This window comes from Delphinus delphis, chromosome X (assembly GCF_949987515.2).
Source record: "Delphinus delphis chromosome X, mDelDel1.2, whole genome shotgun sequence".
In the NCBI taxonomy this organism is placed as follows: Eukaryota; Metazoa; Chordata; class Mammalia; order Artiodactyla; family Delphinidae; genus Delphinus; species Delphinus delphis.
In genome coordinates, this window is record NC_082704.1 from 36,453,222 (window position 1) to 36,465,422 (window position 12,201).

The window sequence follows — 12,201 nt, forward strand, 5'->3', positions numbered from 1 at the left end:
AAATTTGGGAGTTTTTCAGTCATATTTCTTCAAATATTCTTTCTGCCTCCTTTTATTTTTTTCCTTTCCTTCTGGGACTCACAGTATATGTATGTTGGTATACTTCATCATACTTCATCATATCCCACAGGTCTCTGAGTTTCTGTTCAGTTTTCTTCATTCTTTTTTCTTGCTGTTCCTCAGACTTGATAATTTCAATTGATCTGTCATCATATTCATTGACTCTTCTGTTCTAATATGCTGTTGAGCCCCTCTAGTGAAATTTTTATTTCACTTATTGTACTTTTCAACTCCAATATTTCTATTTGATTCAGTTTTATAATTGCTATCTCTTTATACTGTCTATATAAAGAGACACTATTCTCCTAATTTTCTTTAGTTTCTTTAGAAATTGTTTCTTTTACTTCTTTGAACATATTTAAAATAGCTGATTAAAAGTTTATATCTAGTATTGCCAATGTCTGTGCCTACTCATGGACAGTTTCTATTGCTTGGTGTTTTTCCTGTGTTATGGCCATAGGTTTTTTTTCATGTCTCATAATTTTTCATTAAATACTGGAGATATATATATATATATATATATATATATATATATATATATATATATGTTTTTGGCCACACCACGTGGCATGTGGGATCTTAGTTCCCTGACCAGGGATCAAACCCATGCTCCCTCAGTGGAAGCGTGGAGTCTTAACCACTGGACCACCAAGGAAGTCCCAATACTGGATATTTTAAATAATATAATTTGACAATCCTAGAAGTTATGTTGTTCCCTCCCCCTAGGGTTTGTGGTTATTGCTGGTTTTTGTAGTTATTTTTTGTAGTTGTTTGCTTTTCAGTGAATTTTCTGAACTAATTCAGTAAGCTCTATATTCTTTGTCATATGTGGCCAGTGACGTCTATGCTCAAATAGCTTAGAGGACAACTAATGACTAGGTAGAGATTTTCTTAAATGCCTAGAGCTAAAAATCTCACAGTCTTTGCCAAGGGACTCTGCAAGCATGTTGGACACACTTTCAACTCTCAGCCAAACACTTTACAACTCTGCATTAGCTTATGCTTCCTGCTTGCACAGAACCACAAATCAGCCATGGGTGGGTGAAAGTTTATGGCTTTCTCAGGTCTTTCCTATGTGTGTGCACAACCCTATACATGTGCCTGGTCTTCTAGATTATAAGAAGAAATATGTACTAGCTTTTCAAAGTCCCTACGGACAACTCATTTTTCAGTTTTTCCTTTTAAGCTTTTCAGGTAATCTATGGTTTGCTCCAACTGTTATCCATTACCTTAGGCATCTATCACATTAAAACACTTGCTGAAGTCTTCACAAAGTTAATTTCTCAATACTCCAAAGCAACATACCATTTTGTTTACATTATTTCCTAGAAAACCAATGAAAAGTAAATTTTAGCTCAGTTCAAGTCAAACTATTTCAAAACAATACAATTTTCTAAGCACTTTAAATGTAACTGAGGATCAAGTTAGCAAGCTTTCCCAGAGTCTGGTTGCTAAATCATTTTAGGCTTTAAAAAAAGAATATTTAGAACTAGCAGTAAGTGGGAGAATGCTAGCACAGTAAATGAAAGTGACAATGATGCCTTGCCATATCAAGATTCAAAGGTATTAACCAACTTCAAAGCTGTGAAATAGTAAAGGTACAGTATTTGTGATGGAAATAGTCTGAGACACAATTTAGTCCTAGGTTTGCCTGACTCTGGAGACTATTTTCTTTAATTACTAGGTTATATATTTCCTCTTCTCTCTGTATCATGTCAATTATCTCATAAAAATCTGGATTTACTGGATCAAGGCTAAACTCTTCTTCTGAGTTTCAAGCTCCTCTCCAATTTTTCTTCCACCTGCCTAGCCAGATTTATTCTCTGCTAATTCCTAAAGCAATCATCCTATTTAGTCAGATCACAGTATGCATACTGTGATTCAAATCTGTCATATTCATTTCTCATTCTGGGCCTTCACTTACCAGGAGTGCCCAAATCTCAACCATCCTCCAGAAGCCAGATCAAGACCCATCTCATGTACAAAGCTTTTCCTGATGTAGTCCTCTGAAAACTTATAGAATTTATCATCGTAGCACATAATTTTTCCATCTGGTTTATTTTTCAATGATTTAAAAATTGAGGTATAATTTACATACCATAAAATTCACCCTCTTAGAATGTACAATTCAGTGGTTTTTAGTATAATTCACAAAGATATACAACCATATTTTTATTGCCTACTCTTCACCCCATTGGTGAGAGAGGGAGTCTGACCCTAAGATTATGGGGATGGCCAAGCACATGACACCTGACACTGGACAGATGAGATTGACAGCAGTTTACTAATCACATATACTCAATCCCCAGGGGAAGGCACATGTCACACAGGGCCACAGAGGAGTTGTACTTGGGAACAGAATGAATATGCAGGGGCTGTGGGAGGCAGACTTTGTAGTATCAGGAATGTGGAGTGATCCTTGGTTCCCACATGAGAATGTGATTGGTTTGTTTGAATAATTTCACAGAATGGCAGGGAACTGAAACCTTTTACTTAAAGATAAGGAAGAATTTTGCCTGGTCCCTGTGATAAGGAGGGTTATTTAGCCAGGGGATCTTATCCACAGGAGTAGACTGGGGAGGATGGCTTACAGTTAGGCTATTAGATCCACACCTTCCTCCTCACTTTAGATGTCAAGGAAGTACATAATATTGATCTACAAACCATCTCCACTTTCTAGAATATTTTTATCACTCCAAAAGAATCCCCATGCCCATTAGCCCATTCCTCCTTTTGTCAGATGTAGGCAACCATAAATCTACTTTCTATCTGTAGATTTGCCTATTCTGAACATTATATATATATATATATATATATATATATATATATATATATATATATATATATGTATATGGTTTATTTATTTATTTTGTTTCACCAGGTCTTAGTTGCAGAAGGCAGGCTCCTTAGTTGTGGCTCACCTGCTCCTTAGTTGCAGCACATGTGTTCTTTAGTTGCGACTGGTGGGCTCCTTAGTTGTGGCATGCAAACTCTTAGTTGTGGCATACATGTGGGATCTAGTTTCCTGACGAGGTATTGAACAAGGACCCCCTGCATTGGGAGCTCGGAGTCTTAACCACTGCCAGTAGGAAAGTCCCTGAACATTCTTGATTATGGTACTTTTGTGGTAAGTTTTGAAATTGGGACATGTGGGTTCTCCAACTTGTTTTTCTGCTTCAAGGCTTTTTGGGCTATTCTTGGTCCCTTGCATTTCCACATACATTTTAGAATCAGTCTGCCAATTTCTGCAAATAAGCTACCTGGGATTTTGATAGGGTTTGTGTTGAATCTGTAGATTAATTTGAAAGGATATTACCATCTTAACAATATTAAGTCTTCTAATCCATGACCATGGAATGTTTTTCCACTTATGTAGGTCTTCTTTAATTCCTTTCAACAGTATTTTGTAGTTTTCCATGTAAAAGTCCTATAGTTCTTTTAAAAAATTATTCCTAAGTATTTTATTTTATTTTATTTTCTAGCCATGCCACGTGGCATGTGGGATTTTAATTCCCCAACCAGGAATCGAACCCACATTCCCTACGTTGGAAGCATGGAGTCTTAACCACTGGACCGCCAGGGAAGCCCCAGTATTTTATTATTTTCGATGCCAGTGTAAATGTAATTGTTTACTTAATTCATTTTCAGATTGTTTATTGCTAGTGTATAGAAATACAACAAATTTTTGTATGTTGATTTTATTTCCTACAGCTTTGGTAAACTCATTTATTAGCTTTAAGGGGATTTTTGAGGGTTTTTTGGGTTTTTCTATATACAAAATTCTGTAGATTTTGTTCTGTATACAAGATCATGTTATCTGCAATAGTTTTATTTCTTCTTTTCCAATCTGGATGACTCTTATCTCTTTTACTTGTCTAATTGCCCTGGTTAGAACCTCCAGTCAACTGTTGAATAGAAGTGGTAAGAGTGGACCTCCTTGTCTTGTTCCAGATCTTAAGAGGAAAACTTTCTGCCTTTCAACATTAAGTATGTTGGCTGTGGGTTTTTCATAGATGCCCTTTATTAGGGTGAGGAAATTTCCTTCTATTTATAATTTTTTGAATGTTTTTGTCATGAAAGGTATTTAATTTTGTCAAATGCTTTTCCTGTATCTGTTGCGATGATCATGTGGTTTTTGTCCTCTATTTTATTAATATGCTGTTACATTGATTTTCTTTCTTTTCTAACATCTTTATTGGACTATAATTGCTTTACAATGTTGTATTAGTTTCTGCTGTATAACAAAGTGAATCAGCTATATGTATACATTTGTCCCCATATCCCCTCCCTCTTGACCTCCCTCCCACCCTCCCTCTCCCACCCCTCTAGGTGGTCACAAAGCACCGAGGTGATCTCCCTGTGCTATGCAGCTGCTTCCCACTAGCTATCTATTTTACATTTGGTAATGTATATATGTCCATGCCACTCTCTCACTTCATCCCAGCTTACACTTCCCCCTCTCCATGTCCTCAAGTCCATTCTCTACGCCTACATCTTTATTCCTGTCCTGCCCCTAGGTTCTTCAGAAACTTTTTTTTTTTTTTTTTTTTTTTTTTTTTTTGCGGTACGCGGACCTCTCACTGTTGCGGCCTCTCCGGTTCTGGAGCACAGGCACCGGATGCACAGGCTCAGCGGCAATGGCTCACAGGCCCAGCCGCTCCACGGCATGTGGAATCTTCCCGGACCGGGGCACAAACCCGTGTCTCCTGCATCGGCAGGCAGACTCTCAACCACTGCACCACCAGGGAAGCCCCAGAACCTTTTTTTTTTAGATTCCATATATGTGTGTTAGCATATGGTATTTGTTTTTCTCTTTCTGACTTACTTCACTCTGTATGACAGACTCTAAGTCCATCTACCGCACCACAAATAACTCAATTCCATTTCTTTTTATGGGTGAGTAATATTCCATTGTATATATGTGCCACATCTTCTTTATCCATTCATCTGTTGATGGACACTTAGGTTGCTTCCATGTCCTGGCTATTGTAAATACTGCTGCAATGAACATTGTGGTACATGACTCTTTACATCAATTGATTTTCATATGTTGAACCAACCTTCCATTCCTCAGATAAATCCCACTCAGTCATGGCGTATGATCCTTTTGATATGTTGCTAGATTTACTTTGCTACTATTTTGTTGAGAACTTTTACATCTATATTCATAAAGAATATCGGTCTGTAGTTTTCTTTTCTTTTGATGTATTTGTCTTATTTAGGTATCAGAGTAATACTGGGCATGGAACTTTGAAGGAGCTCTGCATTAGTTAGGGTGCTCTAGAGAAACAGAACCAATAAGATATATATATATGTGTATATAGATAGAGATGTAGATTTATTATAAGTAATTGGCTCACACGGTTATGGAGGCTGAGAAATCCCATGATCTGCCATCTGCAATCTGGAGATCCAGGAAAGCCAGTGGTATATTTCAGTCTGAGTCCTAAGGCTTGAGAACCAGGAGAACCAATGGTGTAAATTCCAGTCTGGGTCTGAAGGTCTGAGAACCATAGGTACACAGGGGACAAGAAAAGATTGATGTTCCAGCTCAAGCAATCAGGCAGGAAGAGCCGAATTATTCCTGCCTTCACTTTTTTGTTTATTTAGGCCCTTAATGTATTGGATAATGCCACTCACGCTGGGGAGGGCAAACTGCTTTACTGAGTCCACAGGTTCAAAATGCTAATTTCATCCAGAAATACCCTCACAGACATACCCAGAAATAATGATTAGCCAAATATCTGGACACTTTGCAGTCCAGTCATGTTGAAACATAGAATTAACCATTACAATCTCCAACCTCATTTTGCTCCCTCCAGTGGTTTCCAGGCTGCTGGTTTTCACCATGATTGTGGCCCATTGATTTTCAGAGTTACTGTGGAATCGGGGAGAAGGTGGAGGCGGGAATACGGTAAATTAAAATGCCACAAATCTTGCTATTTTTACTCAGATTCAGCTATTTTCCTTAAACATTCCCTGGATTTGTTGCAAGCTTTTTGTTAATTTCTAGAGTTCTCAGTTAATTCTTAAGAATTTTTGCTAGTTTTCTCATTGCTTTTATGGAGAAGAGGATTTTCGGTGGTCCTTACACTACCATTTTTGCTAACATCCTGCAATATAACATATATATATTGCCTTTGTATCACATGCTACTCATATTTTCCAAACTAAACTGTAGATTGTTTGACTGTATACTTCTATACACCACCTCTACAATGTCTAGCAAAGAAGTTCACTTACCAACGTTACTGGAATTGAGAGTGAGCTCATTGTTTCTTTATGTCTCTATGTTGAACAGGTTGTATTTGTGAAATAAAACCAGCTGTCATCTACAAACAGATTCTCTGCTTGGTGGAGTATATTCACCAAAACTTGAAACACTCCACAGGTGAAAATGGCAAAAAAAATAAAGTCCCAAGCTGCAAAGGCAGAAAGAGCAGTGATGATCTGAATATAATTTTGCAGCTGATTTTCTCCTTTACTGACTTCTTTAAACAAACTTTTTATTTTGAAATAGTTTTAGACTCACAAGAAGCATCAGAAATTGTGTAGAGAGTTTTCATAGTTTACCTACCTTCCCCTAATGTAACTATCTTGTGTTACCATAGTACAATTATCAAAGCCGAAAAACTAGCATTGGTACAATAATATTAACTGAACTATAGACTTTATTCATATTCCTCAACTGAGTTTTAAAAGTCTATAGTGCAGCGAGGAAAAAAATGGAGGATGCAGAGAAAGAAGGACTGCCTGAAGTTGTCTAAGGCCAAAGGCGTTGAGTAAAAGGGAGCAAGTTGAGCCAAAAATTCAGGATAGGCACTGTATAGTGCCTCCTCCTAATTGGCTTCTGGGGAGTGTGCCTTTTTGTTACTGGTCTCTTCGTGGAGGGTGCTTTTGGGGGGGGCCTTTTTGTCAATGCGTGAGGCAGGGGAGCTTTTTCTTATTTGCATAAAGATTCCATGTTAACCTTGGCCTTGCCTTTCCCTGTACTCAGAGTAATCTATAAGTTAAATGTTGTAAACAAAAAAATTACCTTTGCCCTTACTACCTATCTGTTCAACTCCCCCCTCCTCCATACCACTCCTGAATGTGGGAATATTTAGACAATACATTTAGATAAAAACACTGCTTAGGAAGAAGGGTGATACTGTTCTTTACTGCATGGAGTATGAAACAAACAAAACAATAAACAGATAGGCAGGATGAGGAAAAAAGTTGCTTTCCAGCACCTCTCTAGTTGGGTGTTCATAATGAAGCTTCTTAAATTTGTACTAGCATAAATTCAGCATAAGACCTATTCATACATATGTGAATGTATTTTAAAGTCAAATAGAAACATTGCAAAATTATCTTGTCAGAAGAGTTGACTAAAAGTGCATTGCACTCAAATTCTGTTACTTTGTAATATATTACAAATCATCAACTGCTCTTCTCACAGCATAATTTATGGATGATTTCATGGTAAAATTAAATGGGAGAAGCCAGAGTGTGACAGTGAATGTTTTAAATGTATTTTATAATGCTCAAATCTAGTATTAGGAGACTAAAAATTAATTGTTCTAAAATAAATTCCAGATGGATACAGTTTAAAAGTAGAAGATGAAGCCTTAAAACCACCAAAATAAAAATAAGTGAAGGGACTTCCCTGGTGGTGCAGTGGTTAAGAATCTGCCTGTCAATGCAGTAGACACGGGTTCAAGCCCTGGTCCGGGAAGATCCCATATGCCACAGACCAACTAAGCCCATGCACCACAACTACTGAGCCTACGCTCTAGAGCCTGCAAGCTACAACTACTGAGCCTGCACCCCACAACTACTGAAGCCCGCGTGCCTAGAGACCGTGCTCCACAACACGAGAAGCCACCACAATGAGAAGCCCGCGCACCACAAGGAAGAGTAGCCCCCGCTGACGCAACTAGAAAAAGCCTGCGAGCAGCAATGAAGACCCAACGCAGCCAAAAATAAATTTTTAAAAAAGTGGATAATCTTTCTACAAATATACTACATAACAATAAAAAATTCCTATTAAAAATATTATGAACAAAATTAAAATGTAAAGAACATTCTTGGGGAAATATTTGTAAAATATATTATAAATAACCAAATTTGACAAATCAATAAGGAAAAGTTAAATATTCTTATAGAAAAATGATCAAAAGAAAAAACAGCCCTCAAAACAAGAACATAAGAGGCTAATAAATGTATGAAAAATTGTTTAACTTCACTAGTATGTCCATAGTGTAAATGCCCAACAATTAGCTTTTTTGATTGTAATATAAGCGCCTGACATTAAGCTTTTGATTTTTGAGGCATCCATTTCAAAGACATCTGTCTTCAATAAACACACTGCCAGTTGCACAAGTAGATACAGAGCCAGGCCACCCTGCCTGTGAAGTTCCCCTTTTAGAAAGCCCTGGGTGACCTAGATAACTGACCCATTACTTTTCCTTTCCTGTGATTTAATTCCTGCTCTTACGTTTTAAATTCACCAATAAAGGGTGAATCATGGGAAACCTTGGACACTTCACACTTGAACTCAATAATGGCAGAACCCCAGGTCCACACAATACCTTTTTACCTGTGACCTCTCCGTGTGGCCTTCGGACATGCTGTGTACTGTCCAGAATGTGTAAGTAACATATCTCGTTTTCTCAAAGTTCCTGATAGTTGTTGCAGAAGTGGGTCTTGCAATCGTAATAAGAACCACAAGGGCCAGTTGGGGAACTGTCTATGGGGGCACCTCATAGGCCCAGGTAAGAGCTGCAGGCATTCCTAGCTGATAACATCACTATCAATAGGTGGAAACCAACACAAAACAATGTCAAAGAAGGATATTTGTCAAAATGACATGATGCTATTTTTCCTTATTAAATTGGAAATGATGAAAAGGCATGATGACTTTCAGGATTTCTTCAAGTGTAGAGAAATGGGTACTCATATATTGTTGGGGGAAGTATACACTAGTATAAGCATTTTGATAGGCAAGTTGGCTAAACTTATAAAAATATTTTAAAATGTGTATATCTTAATAATTTCACTTCTAGGAATTTAACCTAAGGAAAAAAGTATGAGATGTAAACAAAGAGAATGTATAATAATGCTCATATCAGTATTATTGACATAGGAAAAATTAGAAATAGACAATCCATTATTATTTGATATTTACAATCAGTAAATTGCATTATATACATGTGATGGGATATTCTGAAACCATTAAAAATCATTGTAGTGGACACTATTATGTGCATACAGATCCTGCTTCAAGACAGAAGGCCTTATTCCTCCAGCAGCTAGCAGAGCTGCTGGCAGATTGTCCTCAGCTGTCAGCCTTTTCTGGGAACTCAGCCCAAGAGAGTGACCTATCCCAAGGTTAACACTCTCTTCCAAGGTGCAGTTTGCATTCAATGACCAGTCAATGCTGGAATATAAAGGTTCAGCCTCCTTGTTCCAACTGAGGACAATTCTGGGAGATTATTCCAGATTCAGAGCTCCCTATGTGGTCTGCTAAGGCCCTGTGACTGCTTTGCAGCCCAACATCTCTCTTTGTCCAATATTGTTTCCTTTCCTTCCTTCAACAGGTGTTGATCTCAAGAGCACTCTCTAATATGCTTTTGCCGAGTTGGAGTCTGATTTCTGGGAAATTCAATCTACAACAGTTGTGTTGAAGAATATTAACATGGGAAGATATTAAAAATATTTTGCTAAATTAAGAAAGCTGACTGGCCATGGCCAATTAAACTAACTGAAAAACCCTTTTGATACAGACCTCTATGAGTGCAAGATAAAAATATACAAACATTTTTTAAATTGCATAACTGAGTTCACAAGAAATCAAGGAAAACTCTCAGATGCCAGAAATGAAGAGGAAATGGAAAATCAGAGTTGTAATCTTGTGAGTGGGAGTTGTGGTTACCCTGGGAAGGGAGGTTTTGTTTTGTTTTGTTTTTTTAGTTTTTTGGGTTTTTTTTAGTTTTAATAATAAATTTTATTCAACCCAATATGTCAAAATGTCATTTTAATATGTAGTCTATATAAAACATTATTAATGAGATTAAAATTTTTTTTTGCACATTAAGTCTTTAAAATCAAGCAGGGAAGGGAGTTTCAACTTTTAAGAACCACAGGGACAGGAGATGAGGTCTGGGGCCCAAGGGTTTCATCATACAGGTCCCCTGGAAGGGCTGTACTCTGTATAAAAGTTTGGAGTAGACCATTGTAAAGTAATTATACCCCAATAAAGATGTTAAAAAGAAAAAGTTTGGAGTAGAAAAAAATCTGCATCTTTGGCATAGGGAAACAAGAAAGTTTATCTGACTGACTAAATCAAAGATGGAAGAAAAAATTTCCTCTGAGAATTTAAAGCACAGGTCTGGAACTCATGTGAGCTTTGGGTTTTAATTTATCCTACCTGCATGACCAAGGAACCTGTACACTGAGGCTCTTGGAAGAAGCAAAGGTAAAACTGCTTTGAAGGGCTGCTCCCACAACACAGACTGTAAGAATTTTTTGCAGAATGTTTTTAAAGCCCAATTAAAGAAGAGATTTCAATTTTAAAAAGCCTACAAGATTTAGAGAACAAACGTATGGACACCAAGGAGAGGAAAGTGGGGTGGTGGTGGTGGTGTGATGAATTGGGAGATTGGTATTGACATGTATGCACTAATATGTATAAAATGGATAACTAGTGAGAATCTGCTGTATAAAAAAATAAATAAAATTCTAAAATTCAAAAAAAAAGTGAAAAAACCCCACAAGATTAAATGATCTACCATGAGTGAGAGTCAGTGGACACAATCACCAGCAAGATTAGAATCCTGAGAATCATTGAGCTAGGGGATAATAGATTTGAGAAAATTATCCAATATTAAGGAAAAATAGAGATGAAAAATATGTCTGAGAGGCTGAAAAACATGGAGGATAGAATGAAAGGTCCAGGGACTTCCTTGGCAGTCCAGCGGTTGGGACATCACCTTCCAATGCAGGGGGTGTGGGTTCGATCCCGGGTTGGGGAGCTAAGATCCCACACACCTCATGGCCAAAAAACCAAAACATAAAACAGAAGCAACATTGTAACAAATTCAATAAAGACTTTTAAAATGAGCTACATCAAAAAAAAAAAAAAAAATGAAAGGTCCAACCTAAATCTAAAAGGAGTTCTAGAAGGAAAATAGTGAGAATGGGAGAAAGGAAATACTTGAGTACATAATGGCAGAGGATTTTCCAGGACCGATGAAAGATTTAAGAACAAGTGCCAAATAAAATTAATAAAATTAAATCTATATGCAGACACATTATAATCAAACTGCCGAACACCCGAAACAAAGAGAAGAATCTTTAAAACTACCAGAGAGAAAAGATAGATTACCTCCAAAGGAACAACAATGAGATAGACAGCAGACTTTTAAATTATGAAATATAGCCCAGAACACAGGTAAATAATATCTTCAAAGTTATGAAGGAAAATATCTGTCAACCTAGATTTCTAAGCCCAGCTAAATTATTATTCAAGAGTGAGGGCAATAAAAACATTTCTCAGAATGAACTGAGAGAATCAAGAACTCACAGACTGTCGCTGAAAGAAATACTAAAGTATGCACTTCAGAAAGGAAGCACTAATGTGGAAAAAGGAATGGTGAGCAAAGAAGTGGTAGATATGTGGGTAGATCTAAATAGCATCAGTCATGAGAAAACAATAATGAGGATGATGAATAATTTGGGGGTATGAAAACAAAGTTGGAGAGGTATAGTTTAGCTAAAACTTTCTATGTCTTTGAATCATGTTAAGGGGGTTAGAACTATTGAGAAACTTTAGACATTTGAAGTAAAAAAAAAAAGTATATATAACTTCCAAATCAGCAGGAGGAAAAGAGAATTTTGAAAACTGACTAATAGAAAAAAAAAGGCAAGAAAGGAGAAAAAAAACTTAGAAAAAAGCAGAATAAGACAGAAATCCCATATAAGGTGATATAAATAAATCCAAGTGTATCATTCATCACAATAAATGTAACTGGATGAAAACATGTGAGAATCTTTGTTGCATTTAAAAATCCAAAATTTATCTAAATTCTGTTCATAAAAGTCATACCTAAAACATAAAAGCACAGAAAGTGATGGAAAAAGATATGCCAGGCAAATACT